Source organism: Haemaphysalis longicornis, unplaced genomic scaffold, assembly GCF_048455015.1.
Source record: "Haemaphysalis longicornis isolate Haplotype H1 unplaced genomic scaffold, Haemaphysalis longicornis Haplotype H1 scaffold_7, whole genome shotgun sequence".
NCBI lineage: Eukaryota > Metazoa > Arthropoda > Arachnida > Ixodida > Ixodidae > Haemaphysalis > Haemaphysalis longicornis.
Genome location: NW_027526422.1, coordinates 114192994 through 114208048, shown reverse-complemented (window position 1 = coordinate 114208048; position 15055 = coordinate 114192994). Strand labels below are relative to the sequence as shown.

At 46.2% G+C, this 15055-nt stretch overlaps 1 protein-coding gene across 5 annotated transcripts in view; it reads left to right on the top strand.

Annotated features, from left to right (window-relative positions):
* The first annotated feature begins 13651 nt into the window (after positions 1–13651).
* The window catches only part of LOC144146834 (monocarboxylate transporter 5-like), a 47663-nt gene continuing 46259 nt past the window's right edge, over positions 13652–15055 (top strand). For all 5 annotated transcript variants that reach the window (XM_077678767.1, XM_077678761.1, XM_077678763.1 and 2 more), the window contains exon 1: positions 13652–13898. The gene's annotated coding sequence lies outside the window, so the exon portion shown is untranslated. The remainder of the gene's footprint in view (positions 13899–15055) is intronic.

Sequence of the window (15055 nt, the reverse complement as noted above, 5' to 3'; positions counted from 1 at the left end):
CTTCTATTCATTAAATGACTTCCCTGGCGCTCTTTGCCCTCGTCGGCCTTGCGCCATTAAACACCAACCATCATCATCATCAAGCATCAAAGACGGCTCCCAATCCAGTTCATAAGACAGGAGGGAGAATAGAGGCAAAATGTGCCATTAGAAAGAGTTATTAAAGCATGAAGCGGCAGCAGCTAAAGAGCTCAAGCCTGTTGGCATGTAATCCTCCCCTCCACTTTAAAACAAAAATGATTTCGGGTGCGCCTTAGTCTTCGTTCAGTCAATAGGATAGTGCGCCAGCAGTGACGGCGCTGCGCACAAATTACAGTTACGCAAGAGCACCTTGTTATTTTTTATACTTGTAGTTATAACAAACTCTAGCATGCAAGCTAAGCATGGTTTTTGGTACAAACCGTGAAATGCGTAGTGAAATGCTGCTGAGCGGAAGATTCAGTGTATTTTAGTTCACGGTGATACTCTGATTCTTTGAACCACGCCTACGTCTAGGAGGGTATGCAAAGTCGACATAGGTACCACTGGCTAACGAACAAGCGTTAACCAAAACGTGGATGCCTGTAAGGTTTCGGGCAAAACCAAACGGGCATCCACGTAAAGATTTATCGGCTGCGAAAAAAGAGTATGCAGGGAAAATTACAGGTAAATATAGATACATCTGCGAGGGGAAAATTATAAAAAAAGAAACTGTTGAACCTAGAAATCAGAATGTTTCTCTCCAGTACAGAACATCACTGGCTCAGATTAGTGGAAGTTATGGAACGACCGCAAAACCCCAACTTGAAGGCGGCAGCGTTTTTTTTTTCTCCAAGAGGCAGTGCATACTACCGAGAGTGTTGCTTGTCCAGCACAAGTTATTAAAATCGCCAAAATCCCAAAATGCGGCAGCGGCAGCCTGAAATAATTTTTTGCTCAGCTGGACAACAGCCTTTTCCGTACTTTTCTAATGGGCCCTATCGTGGGCTTCTTAATTTCCTTGTTAGGCAGAACTTTTCGGTTTTATCCCTCGTGGGTGGTCTACTTTTGAAAATTTCAACCCTGGCCCTTGCTTCTATTCAGTCCTTCCTTGGATCTCTGGCTTCAGTCTCCGGCCCCACTGACGGTTTGGCATATTCCTACTTTTTTAGGGCAAGTCCTTTGATGCAGCGTGAAATTCCAAAAGTGACGTCGTCCTCATTGTCGCCTTCGGGGCCTCATCATAAATGGTACCAAAATGGTTGCCGCTGTACAGAAACAAACAAACAAATAAAACACATTTGGTTTTGCGCTGCATTTGAACCTGGCTCTCGAGACCAGGAGCCAAGTGGGTTAGTTTGCCAACTCACCCCTTGCGAAAGGAGCTCCAATAGGCATCTTCGGGAACAGCGCGAACTAACAGGGACACAATAAGAAAGAAGAGGACAGGACTAGCGCTGGTCCTGTCCTGTTACAGCGCTAGTCCTGTCCTCTTCTTTCTTATTGTGTCCCTGTTAGTTCGCGCTGTTCCCCAAGATGCAAGTACACCAACTCGCCCAACTCGCCACCCTGCTCCAATAGGCGCCCTGCTGCGCTTGTGTGTTCACTGAGAGTGACGGCACGTGTCTACAAGAGGTACCCACAGAGAAGACCTCTGAGTGTGCGGTGAAAGAAAGCGAGAAACAGTTTTTTTAGAGTTGTTTGGACTAAGGGACTAAAGTGACCCCAGCTTCTGGGTGTGACGACTTTAGTAGCTCTGTTGACCAAGCCGGTTTATGATTTATACCTCAACATCTTAGCTACGCGGCCCCTTCTACCACAGCTCCCCACAGAAAATTCTACGATGGGGGTCTAAAGGCATCCCCAAATGATGTGAGGTACGGTGGCGAGACACCGCATGCCCGCCTTCCGGGAAGGGTTATGGTGAAGAGTAGATAAGGCAGAGCATTCCGCGATTAGGGAAGGTCTTTTCTGGAGAAGACGCCATGCGTGTTCTTCTGAATGGATGACTTGGGTATGGGAGGAAGGCTAGCTACGGTAGGCGGGAAGTAATGTGTGGTGATTTCATTGTACAAGACTAGTCTGTCGCTGGCGGATCTGGCCACGTGGTAGGGAACGTCACGGGCATCCGCCCGGATCATATGCCCTCAAACCTCGTTGTCGGCAGCCTTATTTGGCGCCAGCATAGCGTGTGCCGTAGTCAGATCAGGTCTACTGTGGCTCCCTGCTAATTTTGTAGCTCCCTGCTAAAAATATCGTTAAATATGGGGAGAAACTCATGAAATAGTCTAATTCTGGAAATATTTATATCAATAAATGGTTTGAAATGCTCATAAAGGTTTTTTGCGCGTACAAATGAAAACGAACACTTAACCTTCGCCGTGTTTTCGTTCGTGTTTTCCTAACGCACGGGCGTCTACAACTTTCGCAGCGAAAATTTACCCGCTCAGTCAAGATATCCGGGCGCTATTAATCTATATTCTTCTAAAAAAAAATTAACCGAGAAGCGCACTCTCCTTCGCACAAACTAGCGTGTCTACATTGTGGGCTTGTACTTATGTAAGACATTTACTGATGGTTGTTCGCCGGCACTAATCCTCAAACTTGCTTTTAATGAAGCACAGTGGTCTAAACATGAACTAATGGGGAGAATTGGGAGTTACCAAGCGAAGCGAGGTTCGGCCATTTTGGCTGAAGCGGTTACCTCGTAGACATAGACATAGTGAAGAAAACAAACCCAAGAAAACGTTTAGGAATCCGACAGACATGCCAAGCCAAGCCATCAGCTGTGGTCTTCCCATGAGTTCATGACCCCCCATGTCGATATGGATTCCCCGGCGCAGTTTCCACTCTAGTACTAACTTACTAGAAATTCTTAATAACAAATTCTTTGGCTGAAAGAATACGAAGCCGCTCCTCGTAACATGGATTCGAAGGGCACACATGCGCTCGAAGCGGGTAGCAGTGTCTGCCCTTGTCGCTATCTGCGGTTACGTCTTGTGCTTCCTTCATGGAAAACAGTACGACCTAAAGCAATATTCCTGCTCGTTTGGTCGATACGATGGCACAAAGTATTGCATCCTCAGGCTGCTGTAGGCTGCGTAGGGTTCCCCAGTTGCGTCATAATATCTGTAGGTTTCAGGTGTAACGTAGGCAGTGCCGCATTTGCTTGCATTTGTAGAAGTAAATATTTAATAACTTTGTTGTTTGCCCACCGATCCCGATCATTCTCTTTGCGGCTGTGTCTGAACGACCCGAATAACCGATGTAAGGCCAGAAACGTACCCGTAAAAAAGCACTGCTGGAGTCTTTGGAACGTGGTCCATACTTTAACCACCACCAAGAACATCTGAGTGAATATACAGAACTACCTGATTATGATTTCACCTAAATTGTAAAGTTACTTGTTGAATTTTCGTTTCGTGGCCCATTGTTTAGAGTAAAAAATGTAAGACAAGGCTAATCTAAACTAAGCTGAACTATGACTAAACCAACCGCTCCTAAATACACGTAGCCGATGCTTTCCCATGAGAGAGGTGTAGAGCAAAACTCCGACATCATGTACAGTGGCTTTCAAAGTCATATTGTGTGCCTGCCTTGACCTCTCAGTAATTACATGTGTTTGAATAAATATTACCCTACACAGGGCTATACGCCCCACCCAGGCACCACATTTCTATTGTTTGATCGTTCGTTTATTGCATAAGCCAATTTTAAATAGCATTCTTAGAATTTATTCTGACCACTCGTGTGAACGTTATGTATTGGATGGTGGTAAATATAACAAGCCAGAACATAAAACTGAGAATAAGATGTGGCATTTTTTCTACGATAACGTGTTTGAAAAATTTGACCAGTAAAATCAATCACCAGCTAATGAATTTGCGACTAAAAATTTGTACATATATAGTGTCACATGCAATCTATGCGTCCTTTACCGCAATTTTACACTCGCTTTGGACTGACTAACGGAAGGTTTTTCTCGTTTGAACCATGCATGTTTCCTGCCTAACCCCAGCCCCACGACTGACTAAAGGGCAAGCTGCGCAGCTGCAACTGCCGTGCAGGTGCCCAATGATGCATATGTACGTACATTCCCGGTGTCCTGAGGCTTCGCACGTTCCTCCTCTTGATATCTGTAGCCGCGCCGCACTGCTGTTCTGGCTTGCGTGATCACGCTTCATGTTCTCGGCGAAGCTACTTACCTGCCTCTGTGTTCTTCAGGAGTGATATGCTGCACGTCTTTTGAAGGAGCGGTGCCGAAGTGAGTACAATATTTACGCTAGAGCAAGCAGTGATAATACGGCGGTGTGCCAAGGAACAAGAGAACAGTAATGAGGGTACCTGGAAGATATGTTCTTGCGGCCATTATTGGCACTACATCCGTTATGCTCGCACGTCTGAGTTTTATACCCCGCCAAATTAGGATTCCGAGTCAAGAGGTACAGTGAATCAAGAGGTCCAACGCGTCAAAAGGTCCAATATTGGATCTCTTGACTCGTTGGACCTCTTGTCTCGTTGTACTTCTTGACTCCCCGTGGACCTCTTGACGCGGCTGAGGCGAGTCGAAAGGTCCAACGAGTCGAGAGGTCCAAGCTGTAACAAATCACCGCCACGTTAGTGCGTCAAGTCGCGGTGTTGTTACGAAAAGTTGAACGTATAACGCGTCTGTGTATATAGGTTTTATCTGTATATAATTGTGTATCAGTTGAAATTAAAATGCCTCTGTGTATTAAAGTTTCGTATGTATAAAATTGTGTATAGGTTGTATATATATTGGCGCGAGCATGTCTCGCCTTTTTTTTTTACCAGCGCCTGGACGCGCCAGGCTATTTTAGCTTTTTAGAGCTGAGCCGAGGTTTTCTCTGTTTATTGCACGCCGCGCCGGGCGACCTTGTTTAATATGAAGATGGTTTCCCCATTTCGATACTTTTGTCTATCAAACGCCTCTTTGATGAACAATGTTTCCGATCCAATTTGATTGTTCGGGATGTAATAAAGCTGAAAACTAGATGCTCACCGGGCAAACTCCGCTACGTTTTAGTAGCCGACGCTGGAACGTGCACGATACTTTGTAGGACGCTTCTTCAACGTTTGTGTTTACTTGATTGTTGCGGACATGTCATTCTATTTCAATACCATTCAACAGTCAAATAACTGGTTCCTGTAACTGTGCGTTTCTGTTTCAATAAACATCCCTCATTACACCTTTCTCGGGTGAAATAATTAGTATAGCGCTTGAAGAGTAGCTAATTGACCGGGTATGTCGGCGTTGAGAACTTGCTAGATGGAAGCTGAATTATTTTACTTCTCAGGGACGAAGAAAGGCGTATATCGTGCTAGGCGTTGAAAGAAGATTAATTCGGTTTTGGGGACTACAGCATTCGGCAACCTTTCAGAGGAGCCCCAATCACTAGTCGCGATAAAAAAAAAAAACAGACCACACGAGAACCCAGGACTGGTCAAAGTTACGCAGGAAAGTACTGACGAATAAGACTACTCAGATACTAAAAAGGAAGGGTATACGTAAGACGCTGAACTGCATTTCTATAGAATTTTTATAGTATATGTCATATGAAGCGTAGACTGGAACACTGACCCTAAATTCTAAAAGTCCAAAATATGTCACTCAAGCGGTCGGTAACCGTCACCAGGAGCCGTTATTAGCAATATAACCACGCTATCTGGAAAACAGTCTGTCTACTTTTCGCCAACACCCATATAGTAGTCGTATAGTACGAAATCATAAAAATAGCTAGAACAGTCAGTAACCATAACAAGCAGCAATTAATCGCAATGTAGACCCGCATAACTCAAAGGAGTATGTACACGAAATTTTCGTGTTACGTTTTTTTTTCCGCTGCTATGGGTACCGATTAGACCACATTAGACAGTCGATAGCCGCCTAACAATCATTCACGGCGTCATTTACTCGCGTCGGTTTGGGTTTTACAAAACGAACGACGAGTGGCCGCCATGGCAGGAAATAGCACTTGACGTCACCATTCTTGGCGCACCGCTGCGGGTGTGGACGCCCGCGCGAGCGACCGCACGCGATCGCCCAGGCCGGCCGAGGTCTTCATGATCTCCGGACGCCCGAGAAGCACGACGTCGGTCCCAAACCCATGACGTGCACACACGGTTTAGCAGCGCGCGCCAACCGCAGAAAGTGCGTCGGCTACGTCACGGGAGCCCCGACGTCGGCAGTTTGGGGCAAGTAGCACATGATGTCATGGTGGCCGGCTCTAGGCTTTCTCGTGCGAGCACAGATTAAAATGGATTTAAGATATGTTATACTGAACGGCTACTGTTGAACCTTGCTGGGAGATGTCTCCTAATAAAAAGGAAGCAGTTTACATAGTTATCTCAGATTTGAAATTTTGTAACCCTACTCTTAAACGACCAAAAATTACTACGAGATTTTATTGGATCCAGCCTTTTTATTAATTGAGCTGAAACGATTAAGGGGAAATGATAAATGGAGAAGACAAAAAGAAAACAATGTTCGTTGTACCTTTTGACGCGTTGGACCTCTTGACCGAAATTGCACCTTTTGACTCGTTGTATCTTGACTAGGCTGTTACGTGACTATTGGACCTATTTTCTCGTTGGACCTGTTGACTCATTGGACCTCTTGACCAGAAGCGCCAAATTAGGCAGTGCAGCTTGTAACGTCTCGGTAAAGCGCATGGTTTGTTAGTCAAAATTGCAGATTTTGTTGTCGTATGGCCGTCGCAAGTACATGCCAGATCGTAGGGATGCTCTTCGATAAGAGACGTGTGATTGTGGTTGACCACGCCTACATAAACTCAAGAGCCCTCTTGAACGAACGCTACTGGAGTTCGCACATAGCGAGATGCGATGGTGTATTTCTAGTAAAAGTGTGCACTTGCTACGTTGGCCACCTAAAACGTGACCCACAATGCGAGGTTAATAAACCCAGTTGCTTGCATAACGATTCAGAGAAAGGACGAGGATACGACGGCTGCTTTGAGTTCACAGGCAGAGCCCCTTTTTTATCCAGCACAGGCGCCACGATAAGAGTGAAGACACTCAAACTGCTTCCACGATACTCTTGAAATCAGTAAGTCAACTCGAAGTGGTTCTTCGTACGTCCTTTTCACCGCTTCTGGCTAAACACTTCCTTTCAAAACTTGTTCTGTTGATTGATTGATTGATTGTAGGAAATACGCCGACGCGACGCAGGCGATGACGCGCGCCGTAGGGGAGGGCTCCGGATTATATTTGGATTAATTTTGACCCTCTGGGGATCTTTAACGCGCGCCGAAATCTCGTAGACACGGGCGTTTTCGCTTTTCGCCTCTATCAGAAAAGCGGCCACCGTGGCCGGGAACCAAAACTTATTCTGTGCTTGTAGCTCTCATTTTGGGTCTGCACCGTACTTCGTGCTTATTTGTTATTGTGTGTTGCTTATTTTTATTGCGCCCACCTATGCCGATTGCTCACTCAAGTGGGAAGTTTGATTATTCGCTTCCCGCCGGGGTGCCTGCGTGGCTAGGCGTTGCGTTGCTGACTCCGTAGACGCAGGTTGGATCCCGGCCCTGGTGGGCGCTTTTCTGATGGGGGCGAAAGGCGACAACACGCGTCGGCACGCGCGCGGTAAAAATCCCTACGTGGTAAAAATTATTCCAGATTTTTTCTGGTTTCTTTCGTCCTCCACCCTGCGCGTTCGCATCGATATGTTGAACGTTGAAATTTGAAAGTTTGTTGCGACAACATGTACAGAAATGGCTATACAGTTGTCGAGGGGAACGGTCAAAAAGGCTACAGGAAAAAAAAAAAAAGCCTGACAAGGTGACGTCCCTCTCCCCCCTCCCGTTCTGGCACGACTCTGCGAAAAATGGCACGTCCTTTGTGACAATAAAAAATAACAGAAGAATGCACACAATTAACACAGAGAAAATGAGCTTTCAGTTTTCAGAAAGACGCAATAATTACAATGAAAATTCTACTAGAAAAAAAACATACTCATCAGCTCTCAGAATTCCGAAAACAATAAGTAGAATTCAAGAATTCAGAGAAAGAAACAACCACCAACCAGCCACCAACCAGCCCAAACTCAAGCTTTAATCGGGTCCCCTTAACTACGGCGCACCTCATAGCCCCGGTGCAGTTTCGGCGCGTTGAACACTACAATCAATAAATCTCACGAACTTCCAACTTCACTGATCTGCTTTTCATGCCAACACCAAAGTAACTTATGTATCAACTTGGATAGAATGCATTAATAATCCAATTGACTCTTTGAATGCATGAATATTTTTGCTGCAATTTAGCACAAATGAAGCACGATTCAATCTCAGTAAATGAAACTGTAATAACGAGGTACTTAAATAATACTTTTGGAAAGCATGTTCAACCGATTCGCGAGGTATAAGTGTTGGTTTTATTCCTGACAAGAAATGGACACACCCACGAGTTAAGCTTGTAAAATGATTCCATTTTTTTTTTGGGGGGGGGGGGAGGGGAGAGGTATAAGGGGAAGAGGGGGGTCCCACATCGTTGTTTAGTCAGTTCCGGGCACTGGAGCGTCAAGCACACCCAAACGCATGATACGTTCGTGGTACTTATGAAAGCTGTGAAACGGGTGACTGATGCAGCTGAATCCAACGTGTAAGTAAGCGCAAAATGAACAAGGACGAACGAAGTGAACGGGACACGGCGCTACTATCAACTCATTTTATTTTCACTATGATGTCCGATTTTATACCGGAAGATACACCGCTAATGAAAGAAAGGAGGAAAGGGGGAGGAGCACAAGCAAGTACAAAAAAAAAAAAGTGAAGGATGACATTTCAAACGGTCGCGTTACAAATGCACTTTTGCACGGTAAAATCTAATGATTTGATAAGTATTGCAGTTCTTTCTTTGTCAATTCTAAAGAAGCTGTGCTATCGCAGTTGTCTTTTAAGGAAACTATCTGGTGGGCCTCGATGATCTCTCGTGTCAAGTGAACCTCGTGTCGAGCTACAACCCTAGTTTTATAAAAAATTGGCTTACACTCACAATCTCTGCAGTCTCTGCAGTGTACGCCCAGATGTCCTTTAATCTTATCTACATTATTCCTGTGTTCTCTAAGCCGATCGTTTAAGCAACGACCCGACTGTCCGACGTACTGCCTGCCACACGGTAGAGGAATAGAATAAACTGTGCCTACTGAGCAATTCACGAACCGGTCCCGATGCTGCGTTGCGCACTTGTTTTTCTTTTTTTCTTTTCCATTGACTCTGTTCATTAACTTCGACAATTTGTTGGGAGCAGAGAAGACAACGTTAACGTTGACGCGCTTTCCTATTTTCTTTAGATTGTGCGAAATACCATGTAGGTACGGCACGACAGCGCACTTCAACTTTTATCTGTCTTTCTCCCTGGGTTCCACGTCTGGCTTGTTCCTAAGCTGTTTAAGCATCTTATCCGCGACCGACAACAGAATAAATGGAGGGTACCCGGCAGATGTTAGACGTACTGTCTGTTTTTTGAAACTATCTTCCACGACATGGGAGCAGGATTTCATCAGCGCGTTGGTAAAACAATGCCTAGCGATCCCACGTTTGGTCAGCTTTGAGTGTGCCGACTGAAAAGGAAGAATCGGTTTCTGGCTACGTGGATCATACTCCCAACAGACGTGATTTGGACCGAACGAGAGCATGAGGTCGAGGAATTTTATGGACCACTCACTTGGAGTTTCATGTGTCAGAACAAGAGGGGCGAGACACTGTCGAAACTGTGACAAAACACTGGTTACGGTGGACGTGAAAGCACTACGCCCACAGTCTAGGATCACAAGAAAGTCGTCGACATATCGGCACACCTTAACGACGGCCGACCGCTCTAAGCGAGGAGCTAGGAGCCTGTCCAGTGAGCCTAGGTACAAGTCGCTCAGGATGGGAGCTAAGCACGACCCTATGCAAATGCCTTTTCTCTGAATATAAACTCTGCCCTCCCATGTCGCGTACGTGGAATTCAGGTAGAAGGAAGTCATTTCCAGGAAGCTGCTTGTCGAGATTCCACAGCCATTCTGGAAGCGTACGGCATCATAGCGGTCAATGCAATCCTCCAGGCAATGGAGCAGATTATCGTGCGGTATGGAATAGTATAAGTCTTTCACGTCAATCGAGAAAGCAACAAGTTCTTTGTGGTCATTTTCTTTCACAAAACTAATGACGTCCTCCGAGCGTCTTATAAGGAACGGATCCTCGATTGCCAATATTTCCAGCTTTTCTTTCAGAAACAGCGCGAAAGGTTTCTGCCAAGTGTCCCTCTCGGAAACAATAAGCGAGGAAACAATAACAATTCAGAGAAAAGGCATTTGCATAGGGTACGCTTCCAGAATGCGTGTGGAATCTCGACAAGCAGCTTCCTGGAAATGATTTTCTTCTACCTGAATTCCACGTACGCGACATGGGAGGGCAGAGTTTATATTCAGAGAAAAGGCATTTGCATAAGGTCTTGCTTAGCTCCCATCCTAAGCGACTTGTACCTAGGCTCACTGGACAGGCTCCTAGCTCCTCACTTAGAGCGGTCGGCCGTCGTTAAGGTGTGCCGATATGTCGGCGACTTTCTTGTGATCCTAGACTGTGGGCGTAGTGCTTTCACGTCCGCCGTAACCAGTGTTTTGTCACAGTTTCGACAGTGTGTCGCCCCTCTTGTTCTGACACATGAAACTCCAAGTGAGTGGTCCATAAAATTCCTCGACCTCATGCTCTCGTTCGGTCCCAATCACGTCTGTTGGGAGTATGATCCACGTAGCCCGAAACCGATTCTGCCTTTTCAGTCGGCACACTCAAAGCTGACCAAACCTGGGATCGCTAGGCATTGTTTTACCAACGCGCTTATGAAACCCTGCTCCCATGTCATGGAAGATAGTTTCAAAAAACAGACAGTACGTCTAACATCAGCCGGGTACCCTCCATTTCTTCTGTTGTCGGTCGCGGATAAGATGCTTAAACAGCTTAGGAACAAGCCAGACGTGGAACCCAGGGACAAAGACAGAGAAAAGCTGAAGTGCGCTGTCGTGCCGTACCTACATGGTATTTCGCACAATCTAAAGAAAATAGGAAAGTGCGTCAACGTTAACGTTGTCTTCTCTGCTCCCAACAAATTGTCGAAGTTAATGAACAGAGTCAATGGAAAAGAAAAAAAGAAAAGCAAGTGCGCAACGCAGCATCGGGACCGGTTCGTGAATTGCTCAGTAGGCACAGTTTATTCTATTCCTCTACCGTGTGGCAGGCAGTACGTCGGACAGTCGGGTCGTTGCTTAAACGATCGGCTTAGAGAACACAGGAATAATGTAGATAAGATTAAAGGACATCTGGGCGTACACTGCAGAGACTGCAGAGATTGTGAGTGTAAGCCAATTTTTTATAAAACTAGGGTTGTAGCTCGACACGAGGTTCACTTGACACGAGAGATCATCGAGGCCCACCAGATAGTTTCCTTAAAAGACAACTGCGATAGCACAGCTTCTTTAGCATTGACAAAGAAAGAACTGCAATACTTATCAAATCATTAGATTTTACCGTGCAAAAGTGCATTTGTAACGCGACCGTTTGAAATGTCATCCTTCACTTTTTTGTTTTTTTTTGTACTTGCTTGTGCTCCTCCCCCTTTCCTCCTTTCTTTCATTAGCGGTGTATCTTCCGGTATAAAATCGGACATCATAGTGAAAATAAAATGAGTTGATAGTAGCGCCGTGTCCCGTTCACTTCGTTCGTCCTTGTTCATTTTGCGCTTACTTACACGATGAATGACCAACTCGCACAAGAAACCACTCTGATGAATCCAACGTTCCCAGCTATTTACAGCGAAGCTGTTGAACAAATCGTTTTTGTATGCTGTCCGAGGTTAAAAATACCAAGAAAAGCCGGAGCACTCGTGCACGCGTGCCTCGAGCCTACGTTCGCCAAGCTAAGCATACCCACGCGGAGAGATTCACCAATATTGGCAAAAAAAAAAAAAAACTGCAGCGTTCGGCGCTTGCCTCGAGCGCACGCTCGGCAAGCCAAGCATACCCACTTGGGCAGATTGGTCAACATTGGCCACAAAAGAACTCCACGGTGCGCCGTATCGGGGCAACACTTGCTCGGAAAGAGAAAGTTGTGTCATAGAGTACGCCTCTTGCTCGTTAGTCCTCGTTTTGTCATGCTCACGCCTTCTCTGTCGTAGAAAAGTCGCGACTTGAATATCAAAACTGCTGTATACGATCAGTGACTCCACACGGCCCGGCCGCGGATAGTTCGCACGGCCGAGTACGTGGTCTGGATAGGGGAGGCTCGGTGTGCAAAGCATCTGATAGCGATGATAAGTAGCGCTTGCGGAGTGGCATACGAAAACATCGGTCAAAAGTACCAGCTCACTCTGGCCTTGCTGAACATAAGTTCATTAAAATGCCATGCCGCCGAAGTCACGAACGGCACCACAAGGATACTGAAACTCAACTTTGTGTCTGCAAATGACTACCGAAAACAGCTTCGCCAGTCAAGTCTTGCGCGTGAGTCCAAGCTTCCCTGAAGGATTTTTCTCTTTGCCATTGTATTCATAACCCTCTTGGTTGGTTTATCTTGAACTATTCAGGATCCCTCGTTTGAGCGACGCAGCGTTACTTGGTATTCGTTAGATGGTCCTCCTCACTTCCTGTAGGTCAAAAGGACAGCACAGCCACTGCTTCCGCACCAGCGACGACCAAGAGCAATATACAGAAACGGTTGGTTGAATTGTCATTGATTCCTACAAAAATGAATGACATTGGAGTAATCTTATTAAAACCGGAGTTCATCGTTAGTACCCCAGGTTTTTATTTCCCCTTAACTAAGGCGTGGTGGCTTCTTTTGAAATTAAGTCCTTAAGACATTTGTGGAACTTCTTCGTAATCGTTATGTGCTCCCCTCCAAATGGATATTTTCTCTGCGAAGCGTACGAGCTGTGCTAAATTTGTGGATCGGTTGTAAACTTTCCGAACTGCAAAATACTCCCCCATACAAAGACCGCAACACTGACGTGTTGAAAATTCCCGCCGTCTTCAGAAAAACCATAGTAAAAGGGGAGTACGAGCCCTCGGCGATGGCCCAGGGGTCTTGTGCTGGGGAGCCCAAGGACGCTAGACCTGGCCACGGTGACTTTTTCAGATAAAGTTCGACAGCGTAAACGCCCATTTGTCAAGATTTCGGTCGACGTTAGGTATGCCCAGGTGTTCAAAATTAAGGCGAAGACATTTACTACACCGTGACTGATAACCCAGGTGTAGCCTGGAGCGCAAAACCCCAACATGTATGAAAAATAGAGCAAGCTGGGAGAGTTAAAATTCTGGCTGGTTTGTGTTTAATTTCCAAAAGAAAAACCCGTCGCGGTGGATCAGTGGCTAAGGCGTTGCGCTGCTGTGCACGAGGTCGCGGGTTCGATTCCCGGCCGCGGCGGTCGCTTTTCTGATGGAGGCGAAAAGCAAAAACGCCCTTGTGTACGAGATTTCGGCGCACGGTGAAGATCCCCAGGTAGTCAAAATTTATCCGGAGCCCTCCACTACGTCGCGCGTCATCGTCTGCGTTGCGTCGGCGCGTTAAACCCTGCAATCAATCAATCAATTTCTAAAGAAAAGAACAGACGCTCAGAGATAAGAATGGCAAGTGTTTGTCCACTCTTGCCATCCGGTCGGATGCGCTGTCGTTTTCTTTCGAAGAGCGCTAGGAGACAGCAAAGCACGACACCCCGAACGTTTGTTATAAACAGACCACGATAAGAATGAGAACGCCACTCAACCCATTTCGATAAGCCGCACCAGTGAAGTTTCCAGCAGCCCCCACTACATTAGTTCTGTTCCGACCCCTGCAAATACTGGAGCCATCTGACGCGGCGCTGTTACGCTCAATGCGCTACGTACACAACGGTGAATGCAATCCAGTATCTCGAAAAGAAAGATCAGCCACGTAAGTGAACGCAAACGTTACTGAATATCATCAAACCGTGAGCTGCTGTATCTGGGCGTCCGTTAAAAGATCTGCCCAAGACTTCTATCAGTGCAATGATGGATTGAGTGGTTAGGTGTAACGCGCTGACGTTCTGACGCTAACCCGGGCAATGAGCCTCGTGGTGTGGAGCGGTTCCGACCTATTTTGAATACCTGGGGATATTTAACTCCTTCTGAAATCTCGCCACATGGGCGTTTGCACTTTTTCGCTTTTTCGCTTTTAAGTGCGAATGCACTTTATAAGCGACCCCAAACCATCCACCGCCGGCGGCGGCGGCGGCGGCGTCCGCAGTGCTCCTCTATATTTAAAAAAGAAACAGCATCCGGCGCCAGGTTTCGATCCGAGGACTTTGCGGCCGCAGCGCGACGCTCTACCGAACAAGCCACGGACGCGACGGTGATATCAGTGTTAGTGACGCGCCTTATATCTTTAACGCATTCAAACTACGTCGTCAGCGGCGTGCGTTGGCGACTCAGCGGCGTTATAGCGGCTTGATAACTGCGTGGTGTACACGTGATACTACAAACCCGATGGAAGAGATGGAAGAGAAGGCGGCGAGGCGGTGGGCTGCGGGGGCCGAGCGCAAGCGCCGCAAGCGGGCCGACAACCGTGCATTCGCACTTTCACATTCTCCCCCTCGGGGAAATGCGGGGGAATTTTTTTCGCCTCAAGTTGAGAACTTGCCCATTCGACTCTCTTTGTGATAATGTTCCTACACAACGGCCTCCTAATCCCCCACCCCTTCTTGTGTTTTTTTGTTAAAGTTGAAAGTTTGCAGCAAAATATCGATTTTAAATGTAACATGCTGCTTTTTGCCCCACCCAATAAAGATATGTTCAGCGAGTTATATCTGCAGCTCCGCTGATTCGATTTAACAAGATAGTTTTGTGAGTTAGCATTGTTAGCGTCTTGCAGTGGACGTAGAAATTGCTACGGGAATTCAAAATTTTTTTTTGAAAAACGTGATGGGAAATTAATAAAGAGAGAAGGGAACTTCTTTCTTGGAAGGCTGAATAATTGTGTTCGTTCGTATTAGTCGTAAAAAAATCAATTTCTACCAGCAACTTGAAACAAAAAATGGTACGATAAGTGTAACATCTTTCACTGTCACTAGA